We start from the raw sequence: 17,627 nt of genomic DNA on the forward strand, positions 1-17,627 counted from the left end.
CTAGCAGAAAAACAGGTCTCTGGCTCTGGCTCTGGCTGTGCTCTGGGTCCTTCCGCCCCCGGAGAGTGCCACAAGTCCCTGGACAGCCCCCTGGACAGCCCCCTGGCGGATTCAGTCCCACAGAAGAGCTCCGAGTCTGGCTCTGGCTCTGGCTCTGGCTCTGGCTCTGGCTGTGCTCTGGGTCCTTCCGCCCCCGGAGAGTGCCACAAGTCCCTGGACAGCCCCCTGGACAGCCCCCTGGCGAGCCAGTCATCGTCACCCCTCAGGGCCACGGCCAGCCCTTGGGTCGTGCGACGCAAGGCTGCAGCTGCTGCAGCTGGCACTGCCAACCACGAGGAACAAGGACAGAGGAGGCCCTCCCTGACAGTGGTGCGGCAGCCTCGAGGCCCCGATGGCACCAGGGGCTTCTATGGTGGGAGGGGGAGGGGGAAGTCTGGCTCTGGCTCTGGCTCTGGCTGTGCTCTGGGTCCTTCCGCCCCCGGAGAGTGCCACAAGTCCCTGGACAGCCCCCCGGACAGCCCCCTGGCGGATTCAGTCCCACAGAAGAGCTCAGAGTCTGGCTCTGGCTCTGGCTCTGGCTCTGGCTCTGGCTGTGCTCTGGGTCCTTCCGCCCCCGGAGAGTGCCACAAGTCCCTGGACAGCCCCCTGGACAGCCCCCTGGCGGATTCAGTCCCACAGAAGAGCTCCGAGTCTGGCTCTGGCTCTGGCTCTGGCTCTGGCTGTGCTCTGGGTCCTTCCGCCCCCGGAGAGTGCCACAAGTCCCTGGACAGCCCCCTGGACAGCCCCCTGGCGGATTCAGTCCCACAGAAGAGCTCCGAGTCTGGCTCTGGCTCTGGCTCTGGCTCTGGCTGTGCTCTGGGTCCTTCCGCCCCCGGAGAGTGCCACAAGTCCCTGGACAGCCCCCTGGACAGCCCCCTGGCGGATTCATTCCCACAGAAGAGCTCCGAGTCTGGCTCTGGCTCTGGCTCTGGCTCTGGCTGTGCTCTGGGTCCTTCCGCCCCCGGAGAGTGCCACAAGTCCCTGGACAGCCCCCTGGACAGGCCCCTGGCGAGCCAGTCATCGTCACCCCTCAGGGCCACGGCCAGCCCTTGGGTCCCGCGACGCAAGGCTGCAGCTGCTGCAGCTGGCACTGCCCACCACGAGGAACAAGGACAGAGGAGGCCCTCCCTGACAGTGGTGGACAGCCTCGAGTGGCGGCAGCCTCGAGGCCCCGATGGCACCAGGGGCTTATATGGTGGGAGGGGGAGAGGGAAGTCTATACAGCCCCGTTGACAACTAACGACCCCCCTTATGGATGACAACAAGGGAGTTGATTCCCTCTGATTTGTCCAAAACGTTCAATAAAAAGCATGTTTCATTCATTTCAAATTGAAAACATTGTATTCTGCTTTGTCATGGAAAAGAGTGTATTCGTGAAATTGTACCCCTGTGTTGTGTAGGTTTACAGAACTGACAGGTGGGGGCACTGTTAGGCAGCTTGATAGTGTAGGCAAGGCAAGGCGAGGCGAGGCACATTTATTTCTATAGCACTCATACAACTTAATATATACTCATAGTGCTTTACATGAACACATGAGATAAAATAACAATTAATAAGTGAAAAATGTAATTAGTCATATAAAATTCTGTAAAATTAAAAGCTGAAGTAATTTTTTTTAAATGTTCAGGTTTAAAAACAATAAATAAAACAAATCAATCAATTTAAAAAGCCTAGCCTAACTCTTTAAAATATACTCAATTAAAAGCCGAACACAACATAAAAGTATTCAATATATAACAAATAATAATAATAATGTATACAGTTCCAGAAATTTGAGAAATGCAACGCAAATGCAGTGGTCAGGGAGAGCGCTGCATTTATACTGTAACTGCGTCTTCCTTGTCTACTGTTAACAGCATCACACAAATATCTATGTGAATGAATACTATTATGCTATTATTATACTAAGTGTTCTTATGACCCTAGGAGGACCGGCGTCTTCATCACGCTCAGTATCGTGCTGGAGAGGATGAGGTACGAGGGCGTGGTCGACCTCTTCCAGTATGTCAAGACGCTACGCACCCAACGGCCTGCCATGGTGCAGACAGAGGTACCACTGGCCTGTTGTTGTTGTTGTTATTGTCGTCAAAGAGACAAAGTTCTAGAAGTTAAAATGGTAATCATAGTAATATCATAGTAATAGTAGAGGTTGGTAGAAGAGCTCAGGTTGAAGTTGTCCCTAATATCAGACAGAGGATCAGATTACCTCCAGTCCCAATCTTAACCTCAACAATAAGGATGGTAATAAGATAAGTGGTTTGGGGCAACTTCTACTCAGGACTTCTACCACTTCTCCACATGACTGCCTGTCTCAACCATACACATGTCTCAGAGCTCCACCCAGTAGTAACAACTTCCGTCTGATGTTTGTCCCTCCTCAGGACCAGTACCAGCTGTGCTACCGGGCAGCGCTGGAGTACCTGGGGAGCTTTGACCACTATGCAACGTAACCACTCCCACCAAGCAGCCTCCCTGGTCAAACCTCTCAGGAGTGCGTGTGTGTGTGTGAGAGAAGTGTCCCACCTCAGCCACCTTCCACCCACCTGATCCTGTCCCCAGAGCTACCAGAGGGGAGGAGGGAGTTGCTACTCTACCTATTGACGGACTCAACCAATCACAGAGATCTCCACAGAATTTACCACCAATAGAGATTGCTTTAAAAACAAAAAACTATACCCGAGTACGGCAACTATCGCTAAGGAAGCCACGGTTCTGGCAGGCGATCTGTTTTTTTGTTCTGTAAACGCCAACCTCCCCTGTTGTCAAAGGCTACTGGTAGCACTAAGAAATTATTCTTGTTTTTGTTCTTATTTTATTATCATTATTATGAAATATCATTATGAAGATATTATTATTTAGTTATTTTGTTTTTAATAATCATTTTAACATCAGACTTTTATTTTGTCTTAATGGTCTTAATGGCCCTGCATATTTTCCATAATCGGTACGTTTATTTTATTTTATATATAGGTTGTTTTAGCACAAGGGACATGTATTTTTAACACGTTCCTAGATACTAATACTGGAGAACCACTGTTCTCGAAGCTGCTGTCAGTTTTTCTTTGTACCATGATTTTATTGTTTATTCTCATGGATTCTCATGTTTTGGTCTTATTCAGTTCAATGGAGCGGGGTTCACTTTGATAAAGCCTTTTTACTTTGCTGTTTCTTATAAAAACTATGAAAAAAGTACACAATTGTTTCAAAGTATACACCCGAGGTAGTTATCCTACAGTATATAAACACAGTAGCTAGCGAAAAAGTGAATCAACTAACGAAGAACTTAATCGGTCGTGTACACATAGAGTACAGCACAGTGTTTTATTTGTATAGTATAGTGGATAGTGTACATAGCCTTTATTTATGTAAACCAGCTCTTTTCCCTTCTTTTTTTTTTTTTTTTTTCCTAGCACCAGGGGAGCCCCCCCTCCCAAATGTCGTTGTTTGGTACCTGTACTATAGCAATGACTTTAAAGACCATTCATTCATTCATTCATTCATTCATTCATTCATTCATTCAAAGTTACATAAGGATACAAACAGAACAATGTCAAACTGAATCCAAAATGTTTATAGGTGAAACATGCAAAGTAAAATGTTTGAGGTCATTATTCAGACAAGTCCAGCGAGTCCAGGTATGCCTCCAGTGAATCCATCTGCTCTCGCTGCCACTGGCTCTCCCTCCTCATCTCCTCCCTGGAGTCACTGAGCTCAGTCCTCTGGGGCTCAGTCCTCTGGGGCTCAGTCCTCTGGGGCTCTTGGGAAGCAGCATGGTGGTTGTCCACATGGCCGAACGCATTGGTGAGGAGGTCATCAGTGAGGTAGTCTTCGGACACCCAGTCACAATGGTTGGATGTTGTGGATGCGTCTAGACTGTCTACATCAACTGGGCCAAAGTCTGGCGTCAGCTGAAGTGGGTGGAGGGCTAGGGGTAAACACTGAGGTGTTTGTGAGAGGAACTGGTTTGTGAGAGAAAGGGTTAAGTCGCTCATAGACTCCTGGCTTGACTCTGACTGTTGTCCAGGTTGCGAGGGAGAGAGGGCTATACCCTGTAGGTCTCCGTAGAGCAACTTATAGAGGTCTGGGTAGATGAGAACCTCTGAGGGTTGTTGACAGAGGCTTGAGAGCCTCGCTGCCTCCTCTGCCTCACCCTCTGCTGGCGTGGAGAGAATGTCATCCAGCTCAGCGTCTAACTGGAGGGGAAATGTCCCCCAGTCAGTGTCACGGTGATGTTCTTCTTCTTTTGCTGGCCTCACCACTGGCATGCTAACCACATCTTGCTGTGAGCCAAAGGTCTCTGTGACCAAAGATTGGGACCGGGCGACATCCTCAAGGTCCTTCATCCTCATCATCAACCGCTTCTTCTTGTGACCTCTTGTGACCTCATGTTTTCTCTTGCCTCTGTGCCTCTTCGGCAGGTGGCGTGTCCTATTTCTATTTCTATTCCTATTACTCTTCTTCATAAGATTACCTTCCACATTGTGCTGAAAGTTCATATTTACTAATGCACCTTCAGCCACCAATGGAAATAAAATACTGCAAAAGAACCTGTGAACAGGCTATACTGGTAGGTGATTATGAAGTCATAAAGGGGTTATGTCATCAAACTGGTGTATGTGGTAAAGCATTGTCTCTGTAGTCAAATGTTTATTCAATTAATAATAATTTAAAAAATGGCCAAACAAATGTTGGGTTTAAAACTTTATTCATGCTTTCCAGAAGAAAGGGAACAGCACAACACATACAACTGGGATACAACCATTTTGAATAATGATGAGACGCAAACCCCAAACAAATGACAAAAAAAACCTTGTTGTACTCTTTTAAAAATAGCTTGTATTTACATCTAGTCAAATAGAGTTGGTAATGAACACTTCTTGTACCCACAGCAAAAGTAGATATTTGGAAATCTCTTCAGAGCAGCAAACCATTCTAGTTGATGGTAGTATTGCGACCTAATTCAATCCTAACATTCTCAAGGTCTGAAATATTTCACACATGGTTATGGTGCTTATTAGGGTCAAATCTAAGAAAATTCAGAGAAAGTCATGTACAATGTGTAGTCATGTACAATGTGTGTATGTTTTTTTGACACTGCTGTTTGAGCTGTACCGACAACAAATTCCACCGACCTAGGTCGTGTGGTCATTAAACTATTCATTCATTCATTCATCACTTTACACATGTTAATAATTGTGCTCTATACATACAGCTCAGGACAAACCAAACCAAGGGGCTGTTAGAAAAGCAGGATCAATGAGAAAGCCAGCTAACTACCAAATATCTTTACTTTAATTCATTACTAGACTCTCAACAACTCAAGATTAAGTATCTTGTCAAAACAGAAAATCATGTGAAATATTGGATTTCTTTCCAAGTTAGCTGGGTAATTTAGTGATACTGCTGTCTTGAAAAGGATTCCTGTCAAAAACGGCACATTTCATAGTATTAGATTCAAGGTACTTAGTATTAGGGGTGGGCATCAATGATCGACGATCGATAATTGATCGATAAGGATCTTGGTCGATCACAACATATTTTGATCGATAATCATTAATATATATATATATTTTTTAATAATAATAATGGAAATTAGTTAGGCTGGCCTAACTGTCACCAGATTGCGTTCGTCTCTCACCCCTGAACATGTTAACATGATCATCTTTCTGAACAAGAACCAGTAGGCCTGCCGCCTACAGTCTCTCGCTGGAGTTTAAATTTAAGTTAAGCTGGACGCTCTTAAGGACACTAACGTTTTCAGTCATCCTCCTATTTGTGAGTAACTGTTTTTTTACTGCTCCTATGGTGAGTTACTTATTTTCTATATTTTTATTTATAACGTAAAATGTGTTTTTAAGTTAAACAATTTAGGCTACTCACTGCCTTGTTTAAGAGGATTGTTATCTGACTGTAGTGTCTAGTTTGAATGTGAATGAATGAATGTGTGCAATAGCAACACAAATAAAGTTTTTTCCCCAAGGAAAACATGCTTGTTATTTCTGCCCTAGTTTTTTTAATTTATTATTATTAAACTTTTTTAATGGGAAAATTAATAATTCTTGCGATTATCGGAAAATATTTTTTTATCGTTTGCCCAGCCCTAAATCAAACCTTTAACTTTATCAGCTACTGAAATAACTTTCTTTCAACTTCCTAGCAAAGGTATCTAGACGATCTATCTATCTATCGTCCAAACCATGATGATATCATGATATCTGAATATTCAAGATTCAAGATTTTGAATCTTGAATATTCAGATATCATGATATCATGTTTGTTGATATTGATAACACATTTGACACAACCATTCATATCATGTTTTTTGAAACAAGACAAGACTGAAACATGATATCGCCTACATTTAGAACATCTTGTGCACCTGTTACATTATAAATCCAGGAAAAAAATCAATCTAGGGATCTAAGATTCAGAACTGTGTAATAACCTTCCAGAACTGTCAGAACAACATGAAGCAGGGAACAGAAGTGTTACATTGTTGCTGCTGTGGGATCTGGGTGAAAGGTCATGGGATCTAGGTGAAAGGTCATGGATCTGGGTGAAAGGTCATGGGATCTGGGTGAAAGGTCATGGATCTAGGTGAAAGGTCATGGGATCTGGGTGAAAGATCATGGGATCTGGGTGAAAGGTCATGGATCTGGGTGAAAGGTCATGGGATCTGGGTGAAAGGTCATGGATCTAGGTGAAAGGTCATGGATCTGGGTGAAAGGTCATGGGATCTAGGTGAAAGGTCATGGGATCTGGGTGAAAGGTCATGGATCTGGGTGAAAGGTCATGGGATCTGGGTGAAAGGTCATGGGATCTGGGTGAAAGGTCATGGATCTAGGTGAAAGGTCATGGGATCTGGGTGAAAGGTCATGGGATCTGGGTGAAAGGTCATGGAACTGGGTGAAAGGTCATGGGATCTGGGTGAAAGGTCATGGGATCTAGGTGAAAGGTCATGGATCTGGGTGAAAGGTCATGGGATCTAGGTGAAAGGTCATGGATCTAGGTGAAAGGTCATGGATCTGGGTGAAAGGTCATGGGATCTAGGTGAAAGGTCATGGATCTGGATGAAAGGTCATGGGATCTAGGTGAAAGGTCATGGATCTGGATGAAAGGTCATGGGATCTAGGTGAAAGGTCATGGGATCTAGGTGAAAGGTCATGGATCTGGATGAAAGGTCATGGGATCTAGGTGAAAGGTCATGGGATCTGGGTGAAAGGTCATGGATCTGGATGAAAGGTCATGGGATCTAGGTGAAAGGTCATGGGATCTAGGTGAAAGGTCATGGATCTAGGTGAAAGGTCATGGATCTGGGTGAAAGGTCATGGATCTAGGTGAAAGGTCATGGATCTGGATGAAAGGTCATGGATCTAGGTGAAAGGTCATAGATCTAGGTGAAAGGTCATGGGCATCTCCCTGCCCGAGTGGGCACAGGCAGAGCAAATCCGCAAGTAAACAAACTCGCATGTTTGTAAATCCATCCTAGTCACACTACTACAACCTTGACAAACGACTGGTTGGCTACTATCTATACTATCTAACCTATCTATACTATCTAACCTATATAACCTATCTAACCTATCTAACCTATCTAACCTATCTAACCTATCTAAACTATCTAACCTATCTAACCTATCTAAACTATCTAACCTATCTAACCTATCTAAACTATCTAATCTATCTAAACTATCCAACCTATCTAACCTATCTAACCTATCTAAACTATCTAACCTATCTAACCTATCTAACCTATCTAACCTATCTAACCTATCTAACCTATCTAACCTATCTAAACTATCTAACCTATCTAAACTATCTAACCTATCTAACATATCTAAACTATCTAACCTATCTAAACTATCTAACCTATCTAAACTATCTAACCTATCTAAACTATCTAACCTATCTAACCTATCTAAACTATCTAACCTATCTAAACTATCTAACCTATCTAAACTATCTAACCTATCTAAACTATCTAACCTATCTAACCTATCTAAACTATCTAACCTATCTAAACTATCTAAACTATCTAACCTATCTAAACTATCTAAACTATCTAACCTATCTAACCTATCTAACCTATCTAACCTATCTAACCTATCTAAACTATCTAAACTATCTAAACTATCTAACCTATCTAACCTATCTAAACTATCTAACCTATCTAACCTATCTAACCTATCTAAACTATCTAACCTATCTAAACTATCTAAACTATCTAAACTATCTAAACTATCTAACCTATCTAAGCTTGGTTGTTCAGATCTAGATATTGCATCTGGTTAGCTTAGCACAGCAAACACACTAGCTGGCTTTTGTGTATGTCTATTTCACCCAATTGACCAAACAAACGGTCATTCTGACATTGCATTTGACAGTCGCAAGCTTCATTTAATGTCCTTATTAACACATGTCTGAAAACAATATTATTGTAGCTATCTTAGTATACAACTCACAATGTTTCAAAAGTTCTCTACAATGTAGGTATAAATCATGTTAATATGGGTAAAAAACAAACAAACAAAAAAACATGGTTTGACATGCCAATAAGTATTTTATCAAAAACTTACAAAGTTCCTTGAAGGTTGTAATGTTATTAATCTCATGAACATGTTGGTCAAATCCAAATAAGCATTTGGTATCTCAGTGCCAGCCACGTATCTTATTACTTCTAAGACTACAGAGCTAAGATAATATTTAGAGAATGTGATCTAATGTCATCATGTCCCTGGTGGTCACAGAATCAGAGGTCAAACAAATTGATAAATATGACAACATTTAATGCATGTTAGAACAGAATTTCAATAAATAAAATAATTATATTTCAGGGACATGAGCCTTTAGAGTGCATAAATAACAGCTCACAAACTTCAACACTGAGATGAATCACCAAAACAACTATGGTAGTATACCATATACTATATACTATGCAAATAGGTAGAAAATCAGATTGTACAGTGTGGCGCACTGTACAAGAGTTTTGTCTGTGTTTTTGTTTTGTTTTCTTTGATTAGGTTACTTTAATTAAATCTGTTTAACTGTCTTGAATGCTCTGTATTGTTCTCCATAGCAAACAGGCAAATAAATAGTTTTGTAACGTTTAATTTTGAAAACTCAAAATTAAAAAGAAATTCAATTAAACTGAACACTTACTTCTGGGGAAGTCAACGAATAGATTTTATCTAGGGTCTCCCACCCTACCTTTGGGAGTGGCGTTGTCACAGTATATCAGTAACAGGAACACTAGTGTTTCCTACGGGTTATACTAATATTCATCATTATCTTTAGTATGGTTGTCACATGTGTCACACATTCAGTACAATACAATAATGTAAATTGTTGAATACTTATTGTACAGTATCTGCAAAACGTTTTGTCTTTGTTAAAGAATGACTTGGTTAACAAAGTGCACCTTTATTGTAACTTAATTTGTTGTATCAAATGTAATTGCAACTACAGTGTCTTGTTTCTCAGAGTTTTGGTGATTATAACACCAAAAGTTTTTCTTCTAATATTTCTTTAATTTAACTAAGAGTATTTCAATCATGTGAGGCACAAAATAAAATAAATACAATAAAATAAATACATTTTAAATAAATAGCTGAAGCAAGCCCACTAATCCCTTGTTTAGAAACATTGTCAGACATCTAACTTGCAAACTGGGAAAGGATCTCTGGATGATGTTTTTGTTATGGGAATATGGTATGGTTATGGCTTCATAATAGAACTAAATGATCAACATTCCAAACAGCACATTGGCAAAGTGATTGCATTAAAATAAAATAAAATACCATGATAATGAAACCTATCCCATGATGATGTTTCATGTGATTTATCATGTGTTTGATTGCATCAGATAAATATCTGGTTTCCATGAGGACCCATGAGGACCCTGCCATGAGGACGCTGCCATGAGGACACTGCCATGAGGACCAACCTGCCATGAGGACCCTGCTGCCATGAGGACCCTGCCATGAGGACCCTGCCATGAGGACCCTGCCATGAGGACCCTGCCATGAGGACCTGAGAGGACCCTGCCATGAGGACCCTGCCATGAGGACCCTGCTGCCATGAGGACCCTGCTGCCATGAGGACCTGAGAGGACCCTGCCATGAGGACCCTGCCATGAGGACCCTGCTGCCATGAGGACCCTGCCATGAGGACCCTGCCACGAGGACCCTGCCATGAGGACCCTGCTGCCATGAGGACCCTGCTGCCATGAGGACCCTGCCATGAGGACCCTGCTGCCATGAGGACCCTGCTGCCATGAGGACCTGAGAGGACCCTGCCATGAGGACCCTGCCATGAGGACCCTGCTGCCATGAGGACCCTGCCATGAGGACCCTGCCACGAGGACCCTGCCATGAGGACCCTGCTGCCATGAGGACCCTGCTGCCATGAGGACCCTGCTGCCATGAGGACCCTGCCATGAGGACCCTGCCATGAGGACCCTGCCATGAGGACCCTGCTGCCATGAGGACCCTGCTGCCATGAGGACCCTGCCATGAGGACCCTGCCATGAGGACCCTGCTGCCATGAGGACCCTGCTGCCATGAGGACCCTGCCATGAGGACCCTGCCATGAGGACCCTGCCATGAGGACCTGAGAGGACCCTGCCATGAGGACCCTGCTGCCATGAGGACCCTGCCATGAGGACCCTGCTGCCATGAGGACCCTGCCATGAGGACCTGAGAGGACCCTGCCATGAGGACCCTGCTGCCATGAGGACCCTGCCATGAGGACCCTGCTGCCATGAGGACCCTGCCATGAGGACCCTGCTGCCATGAGGTGTCTTATTCTGCTTGTGGTGAGGAAGGAAGTGCTGCTCCAAAAGATAACCCCAGTTTCTCCAATACAATGACCATCAGCCTGAATGTGTGTGTGTGTGTGTGTGTGTGTGTGTGTGTGTGTGTGTGTGTGTGTGTGTGTGTGTGTGTGTGGTGTGTGTGTGTGTGTGTCTGTCTTACATGTATAGCTTGTATAGCATCTCGCCCTGGACTGAGCTGGTAGCCAGTAGTACAGTAACAGGAGGACAGGAGGACAGGAGGACAGGAGGACAGGAGGACAGGAGGACACTAGGCTTCTGTCTGTCTGATGAAAACAAGACATCGGGACCGGTCGGGAACACGCGAGATGATCGCACGCAGCAGTGCAGCTGGTTGGAAGAACTGCATGGCCACACTGACCCCTACTGGCCAGTCCCGATATTGACTTTTGGAAAAAGATCTATACGAGTAGTGGTAGAGAGACAGTCACATACGAATAATAATAATAATAATAATAATAATAATAATAACTTTATTTGTATAGCGCTTTCCCTGCAAACGTTGCAGCTCAAAGTGCTTTAATCATGATATAATTTTAATTTAATTATTTTGTAACTTAAAGGCAATATTAAAAAGATGGGTTTTTAGTCTTGACTTGAACATATTTGCTGAGGTTGCATTCCCGTGACAGTCACATCATACGAGTAGTGGCAGTCTGGCAGACACAGACACAGACACAGACACAGACACAGACACAGACACAGACACAGACACAGACACAGACACAGACACACACAGACACAGACACAGACACAGACACACAGACACAGACACACACACACACACACACACACACACACACACACACACACACACACACACACACACACACACACACACACACACACACACACACACACACACACACACACAGACACAGACACAGACACAGACACAGTCACAGTCACAGTCAAATTAGTGGAAATCAGCCCATTCTTCTCTTTGTCTCTGGACAAATATTTTGATTTATCACCAATGCTTTATATTATATATGCTTTATATTATATAGGCTACGGCAAATGAGTTTTGATATCTATTCATATTCAAACAGCAGCAGCATAATTACTCTCCCAGCAGCACCGACGGACCCGATAACGGCCAGACCACGTCATATCACAACTATAGTATCTGGCAGAGGTGTCAAGTAACGAAGTACAAATACTTCGTTACCTTACTTAAGTAGAAATTTTGGGTATCTATACTTTACTGGAGTAATTATTTTTCAGCCGACTTTTTACTTCTACTCCTTACATTTTCACGCAATTATCTGTACTTTCTACTCCTTACATTTTAAAAATAGCCTCGTTACTCCTATTGCATTTCAGCTTGTTTTCATTACAGCTTTTCATCGTTAAAAAAAACACACACAAAAAAAACCTATCCAGATAAGTCGTCTGATGAGCCAGGGGCGCTCTTAATCGTTCACTGATCGACGTCTGATGAGCCAGGGGCGCTCTTAATCGTCCACTGATTGATGTCTGATGAGCCAGGGGCGCTCTTAATCGTTCACTGATCGACGTCTGATGAGCCAGGGGCGCTCTTAATCGTTCACTGATCGACGTCTGATGAGCCAGGGGCGCTCTTAATCGTTCACTGATCGACGTCTGATGAGCCAGGGGCGCTCTTAATCGTCCACTGATTGATGTCTGATGAGCCAGGGGCGCTCTTAATCGTCCACTGATTGATGTCTGATGAGCCAGGGGCGCTCTTAATCGTCCACTGATTGATGTCTGATGAGCCAGGGGCGCTCTTAATCGTTCACTGATCGACGTCTGATGAGCCAGGGGCGCTTTTAATCGTTCACTGATCGACGTCTGATGAGCCAGGGGCGCTCTTAATCGTCCACTGATTGATGTCTGATGAGCCAGGGGCGCTCTTAATCGTTCACTGATCGACGTCTGATGAGCCAGGGGCGGAGCTGTGACAAGAAGTATAAACATTATACCATTCCGACACCCTATTGGTTTGTACGAGATGCATTCCATCTGCTGCACATGACACAAATCACACTCCAGCAAGGAAAGCAGATGTATGTAGCCAAAGATGTCCGTGACCGTGCCAGAGACTCAAAATAACAGCGAAATGTCCCAACCAAGCACCAGCATCAACCAGGTTGATAGCCAGGAAGATCAGCCAACCCTTCTCCATCCCTGGCCGTACCTGGAAGAATTTTTTGAAATGGTTGGATGCAAAAACAACTCCTTTCGAATGCGCTGCAAGCTCTGCGCACCCAAGTACCACGAGCTAATGGCCTTCAAAAACTCACCGTCTAATTTGAAAAAGCATATTGAGGTAAGCTGAAAGTTTGTTATTATCAGTCGACATTTTGTAGTAACCTAGTAACATACTAATGGTAAATTTGCAATGTTTGCTATGGCTAAGAACATCCCATGGTTTGCTTGCTAGCAGTAGGCTATGATTCAATGTTTCATTTGTAATCCTTCATGTGTTGAGGTCGGAGTTTTACTGTGTTTGTTGCTGTAATGAGTTAATTATGTTCCCACGGGAGAAGAAATGTGCGCGGTGTGTGCCATTAACAATAATGTTACTTTTCTGTCATGCCAGCAGCTGCTTGTGGTCCTAAAACAGCTTTAAGTGGCAATATTCTGGTCTGCTCAACATAATTGCATAGACCAGTGAAACTGCTCCCTAACTTGTAGTCTGACCTCCATTCATGAACTTCCAGCGTGACATTTAATACAGCGGAAGTCCTAGATAGTCTCAGCTTGTGGTTTGAGAGAAATAATATGAATCTCAATCTGTGCCTGTGCATTCATTTTCTCCACAGAAGAAACACCCCACTCGTCTAGAGAGGTACACGCAACTTTCTTCAACAGCCCTCAAAAGGAAGTCATCCACTGAAGGTTCTTTGACCCCACCCTCCAAATAAACCAAGCTGTGGGAGGCTCGAAGAGTGTCCCAGGCAAGTGTGGATGAAGTAGTCCTCAAATTCATTGTCCAAGGCTTGCACCCACCACACATTGTTCAGCAACAGGGCTTCATTGAGCTTGTGCAACATCTTCAGCCAAATACGAATGTCATGACGCGTAATACTGTTGTTAACAAAGTCACAAAGGCCTCTGTTGAAATGAAAAGAAAACTGAAAGCTGCCCTTAGTGAAATTGAGTTCATAGCAACAACAACAGACTGCTGGACGGCACACCGTCGCGGTTTCATTGGTGTCACTGCGCACTGGTTTAACCCCCAGACCATGCAGAGATCCTGTGCTGCCCTGGCATGCAAGCAACTTAAAGGGTCACATACCTTTTCTGCCCTGGCTGGTGCCCTAAATGATATTCACACAGAATTCAATGTCAGAGAGAAGATCGTTCGCACTACAACTGACAACGGATCAAACTTCCTGAAAGCCTTCAGAGTTTATGGGCAGACTGACGAGAACAACAATGCTGAACCTGTAGGAGAGGGTGATGGAGAAGAGGATGATTGTGGCCAAAATGATGATAACGATGAAGAAGAGGAAAGCCTTGAGGGTGTTGAATTTGTTGATGCCGGAGCCCTGTTGGAAGAAGATGACTACTTAGAATACCAGCTACCCAAGCACCATCGCTGCGCCTGCCACCTCCTCAATTTAGTGTCCACAGTTGATGCTTCAAAAGCAGAGGTCAACCCACTGTACAAGCGCGTGTCAAGGTCCACATTTGCCAAATGCTCTAGCCTGTGGAATAAAAGTTCAAGATCAACCACCGCATCTGAAGTAATTGAAGACCACTGCAAACTCCAACTCGTAAGGCCTGTTGCTACAAGGTGGAATTCACTCTTCTCAGCCGTAGAAAGAATAGTGAGAATAACACGAGAACAAGGCGAGGGAGCCCTTGCAGCTGTCTGCAGTGAACTAGATACACCCAAGTAAGTGCTTGTTTTTCTGCCTTACAGTTAATGAAGTGATTAACAATAGATTAAGTCACAGTTTTATACTTGGAATACTGTAGAACACGTATGCACTATGCCAATATGCAGTCCCCATATTTACTATGAATGTGATTTGTAGCAACACAACTTCATTTCTAAAAGTCTCAGATGACAATATTTTTCCTTTTTAATGATCAGTTCCTCCAGTTGAAGGTGCTACATCAAGTAGACTTAATGTTCCATGTTGTGTTTTTCTCTTCTTCTTTGTACAGGTTTACTCCAGTGGAACTTGCATTTCTTGCAGAATATGCGAAGACAATGAGCCCAGTTGCAAAGGCACTGGATGTTCTTCAGGGAGAAACCAGTGTGCAGATGGGATGGTTGGTCCCCACCATAACTCTGCTAAGGACCAAGCTACAGCACCTTCAAGTCGCCTCCAAGTTCTGTGAGCCTTTGATTGCTGCACTTCTTTCAGGCCTTGAGAAACGCTTCGGAGAGATGCTTGCAGATCCAGAACTGATAGCCGCAGCCATTCTAGTTCCCAAATTTAAGACCTGTTGGACAAGTGACGAAAATATCCTCAAACTTGGTAAGTGTCTCACTTCCGCTTAATATGTGTAATTTCTATGAAGACAGTGAAATTAGTTTGAAATTACATTTAATGACACACACACACAACACTATCCAATACACAGTTACAATACTGCCATATAGTCTAAATTGTCATGATTTTTGTTTTTTATTCCACAGGCCTTCACTATATCAGAAGCCACTTGGACTGTCAGGACGAGAAACACTTCAGTGAGGGCTCCCAATCGTCTGAGGAAGAGGACTTCTTTTCCTCCTTGAAGAAGACCGGCCCTCTTGAAACGTCCCAGCAGTTGGATGCGTACCTGGGGTGCCCAGGAGACACAGTAGAGGTACTGAAGACCTTCCCAGCTGTGTGCCAGCTATCACTCAAACTTAATACGGGACTCCCTGCCTCAGCAGCCTGTGAAAGACTGTTTAGTGTCGCAGGGCTGATCTTCAGGCCAAAAAGAGCATGCATTGGCTCAAAGAATTTTGAGAACCTGCTGCTTTTGCGGCTGAACAAAGCTTATTGGTAACTCTGATGCTGATGTAGATTGTGTGTATGTGTGTGTTTTTTCAGGAAATATTGAATCACTACTTTGTTATGGTTTTGCCCTCACAGTTCCAATAAAGGCTATTGACTTTTGACTTTTGACGTTTGACTTTTTGCACCATTACAATACTTAGGCAACTAGTCATCATATCTTCCGTGTTCACATGTTAATGCTCAGTAGTACACATATATGGTTCTTTAATGTATTTGCATTGTACTAAAATGTGTTCATTTTCAATGGGCATAAATGCGTCTGAAATAAGTGCATCCCAAATTTTTCAACATTAACATTTTAATAATAACATAATAGTCATTATGGCCTTTAGAAAAATGTTTTTTTGGGGGGAGGTGGGGTAGTGCACTATAGGCCCCTGTGGCGTGGCCTAAGCTTTTGTCCTTAATGGCATTTTTTCCCCCTTACATTACTTTTACTTTTATACTTTAAGTAGTTTTGAAACCAGTACTTTTATACTTTTACTTGAGTAAAAAGCTTGAGTTGATACTTCAACTTCTACAGAAGTCTTTTTAAACCATAGTATCTATACTTCTACTTGAGTAATGAATGTGAATACTTTTGACACCTCTGGTATCTGGCCCAGAATATCACCCTATTTACACTCAAATATGTTTTTATTTTTTTTATATTTGTCGAGAGAAAAAACCCAAATGTGAAACCCCAGCAACAACCCGTCAACTCCGTTGTGACGTCATCTCTGTTGTGACAGTCAGACATCAAAGTGGTTTTGATAAAAACGGGCCGATTGCGTCACAATGATGAGCGTACGTCACGGGGCGAAAACCACATAAATAGCGGAGGTTTTCCGTTGTTCAGACACTTCCCTTCCCTCTGCCCAGCAGACCAGCTCGCAGCTCCTACCGGGTCCTCGGTCCTACCACCTCCCGCCCCGTCCGTCACCGCCGGTGCCCCAGGGTTAGCCGGAGGAGGAGGAGGGGAGGCCGGAGTAGATAGTAGGACCGAGCCGGTAGGAGGTGCGAGCTGGTTCTCCGATATAGCCTACTGTATATATACAGATATACTGTATGAAACTAGTTGACAGTAACCTGAGTCATGGCACACAGGAGAGGTGGGTTTACATTGTGAGTCACGTTTTATTATAACAACATACAAAACGTCCCATGGTGAATCATGTGTGTGTTTGCATCGACTAGAGCAATCGTGAGAGGAAGGACAAAGGAAACAGTCATCCTTAACTAACTACCTGTCTCCTGTTCTGTTGACATTCTGCAGTTTATGACGTATGGACATTCATAGTGTATTTTTTTACCCTCATGGTCAATACAATAGGCAAAATACTGTAACGATAAAGAAGTATGTAAGAATAAGAATTTAGAGATGAAGAAGTAAGATTTTTTTCAAAGTAATAATTTACATATAATGATATTGTATCGATATGTAAATAATCACAATTCAGAAGAAGATAGGTTGGCAGCCTTTGCCAACTACGCTCCAAAGCTTTGGAACACATCACCTTTAGAGACCAGGGAAGCCAGCTCGCTACATATCTTTAGAAGAAAGAAGGCTAAAAAACATATTTCTTCAATTTAGCTTTTAACGAGCTGCACCTGCCCGCTGCTCATGTGCCAGCTGCTGCACTTTAAATGTTTTATTATGTGTTTCTCTTCGCTTATTTTATTATATCTTTACCTTCTTTTTATTGTTTTACCTACTTCCCCTGCTTTTTATGTTCATTGTATGCTTGTAGTATATGCTTTTATATTCACTTTATGTTTTTATCTCCCT

The sequence above is a fragment of the Nansenia antarctica genome (genome assembly GCF_963989245.1).
Source record: "Nansenia antarctica genome assembly, chromosome: 15".
NCBI classification, from domain to species: Eukaryota; Metazoa; Chordata; class Actinopteri; order Argentiniformes; family Microstomatidae; genus Nansenia; species Nansenia antarctica.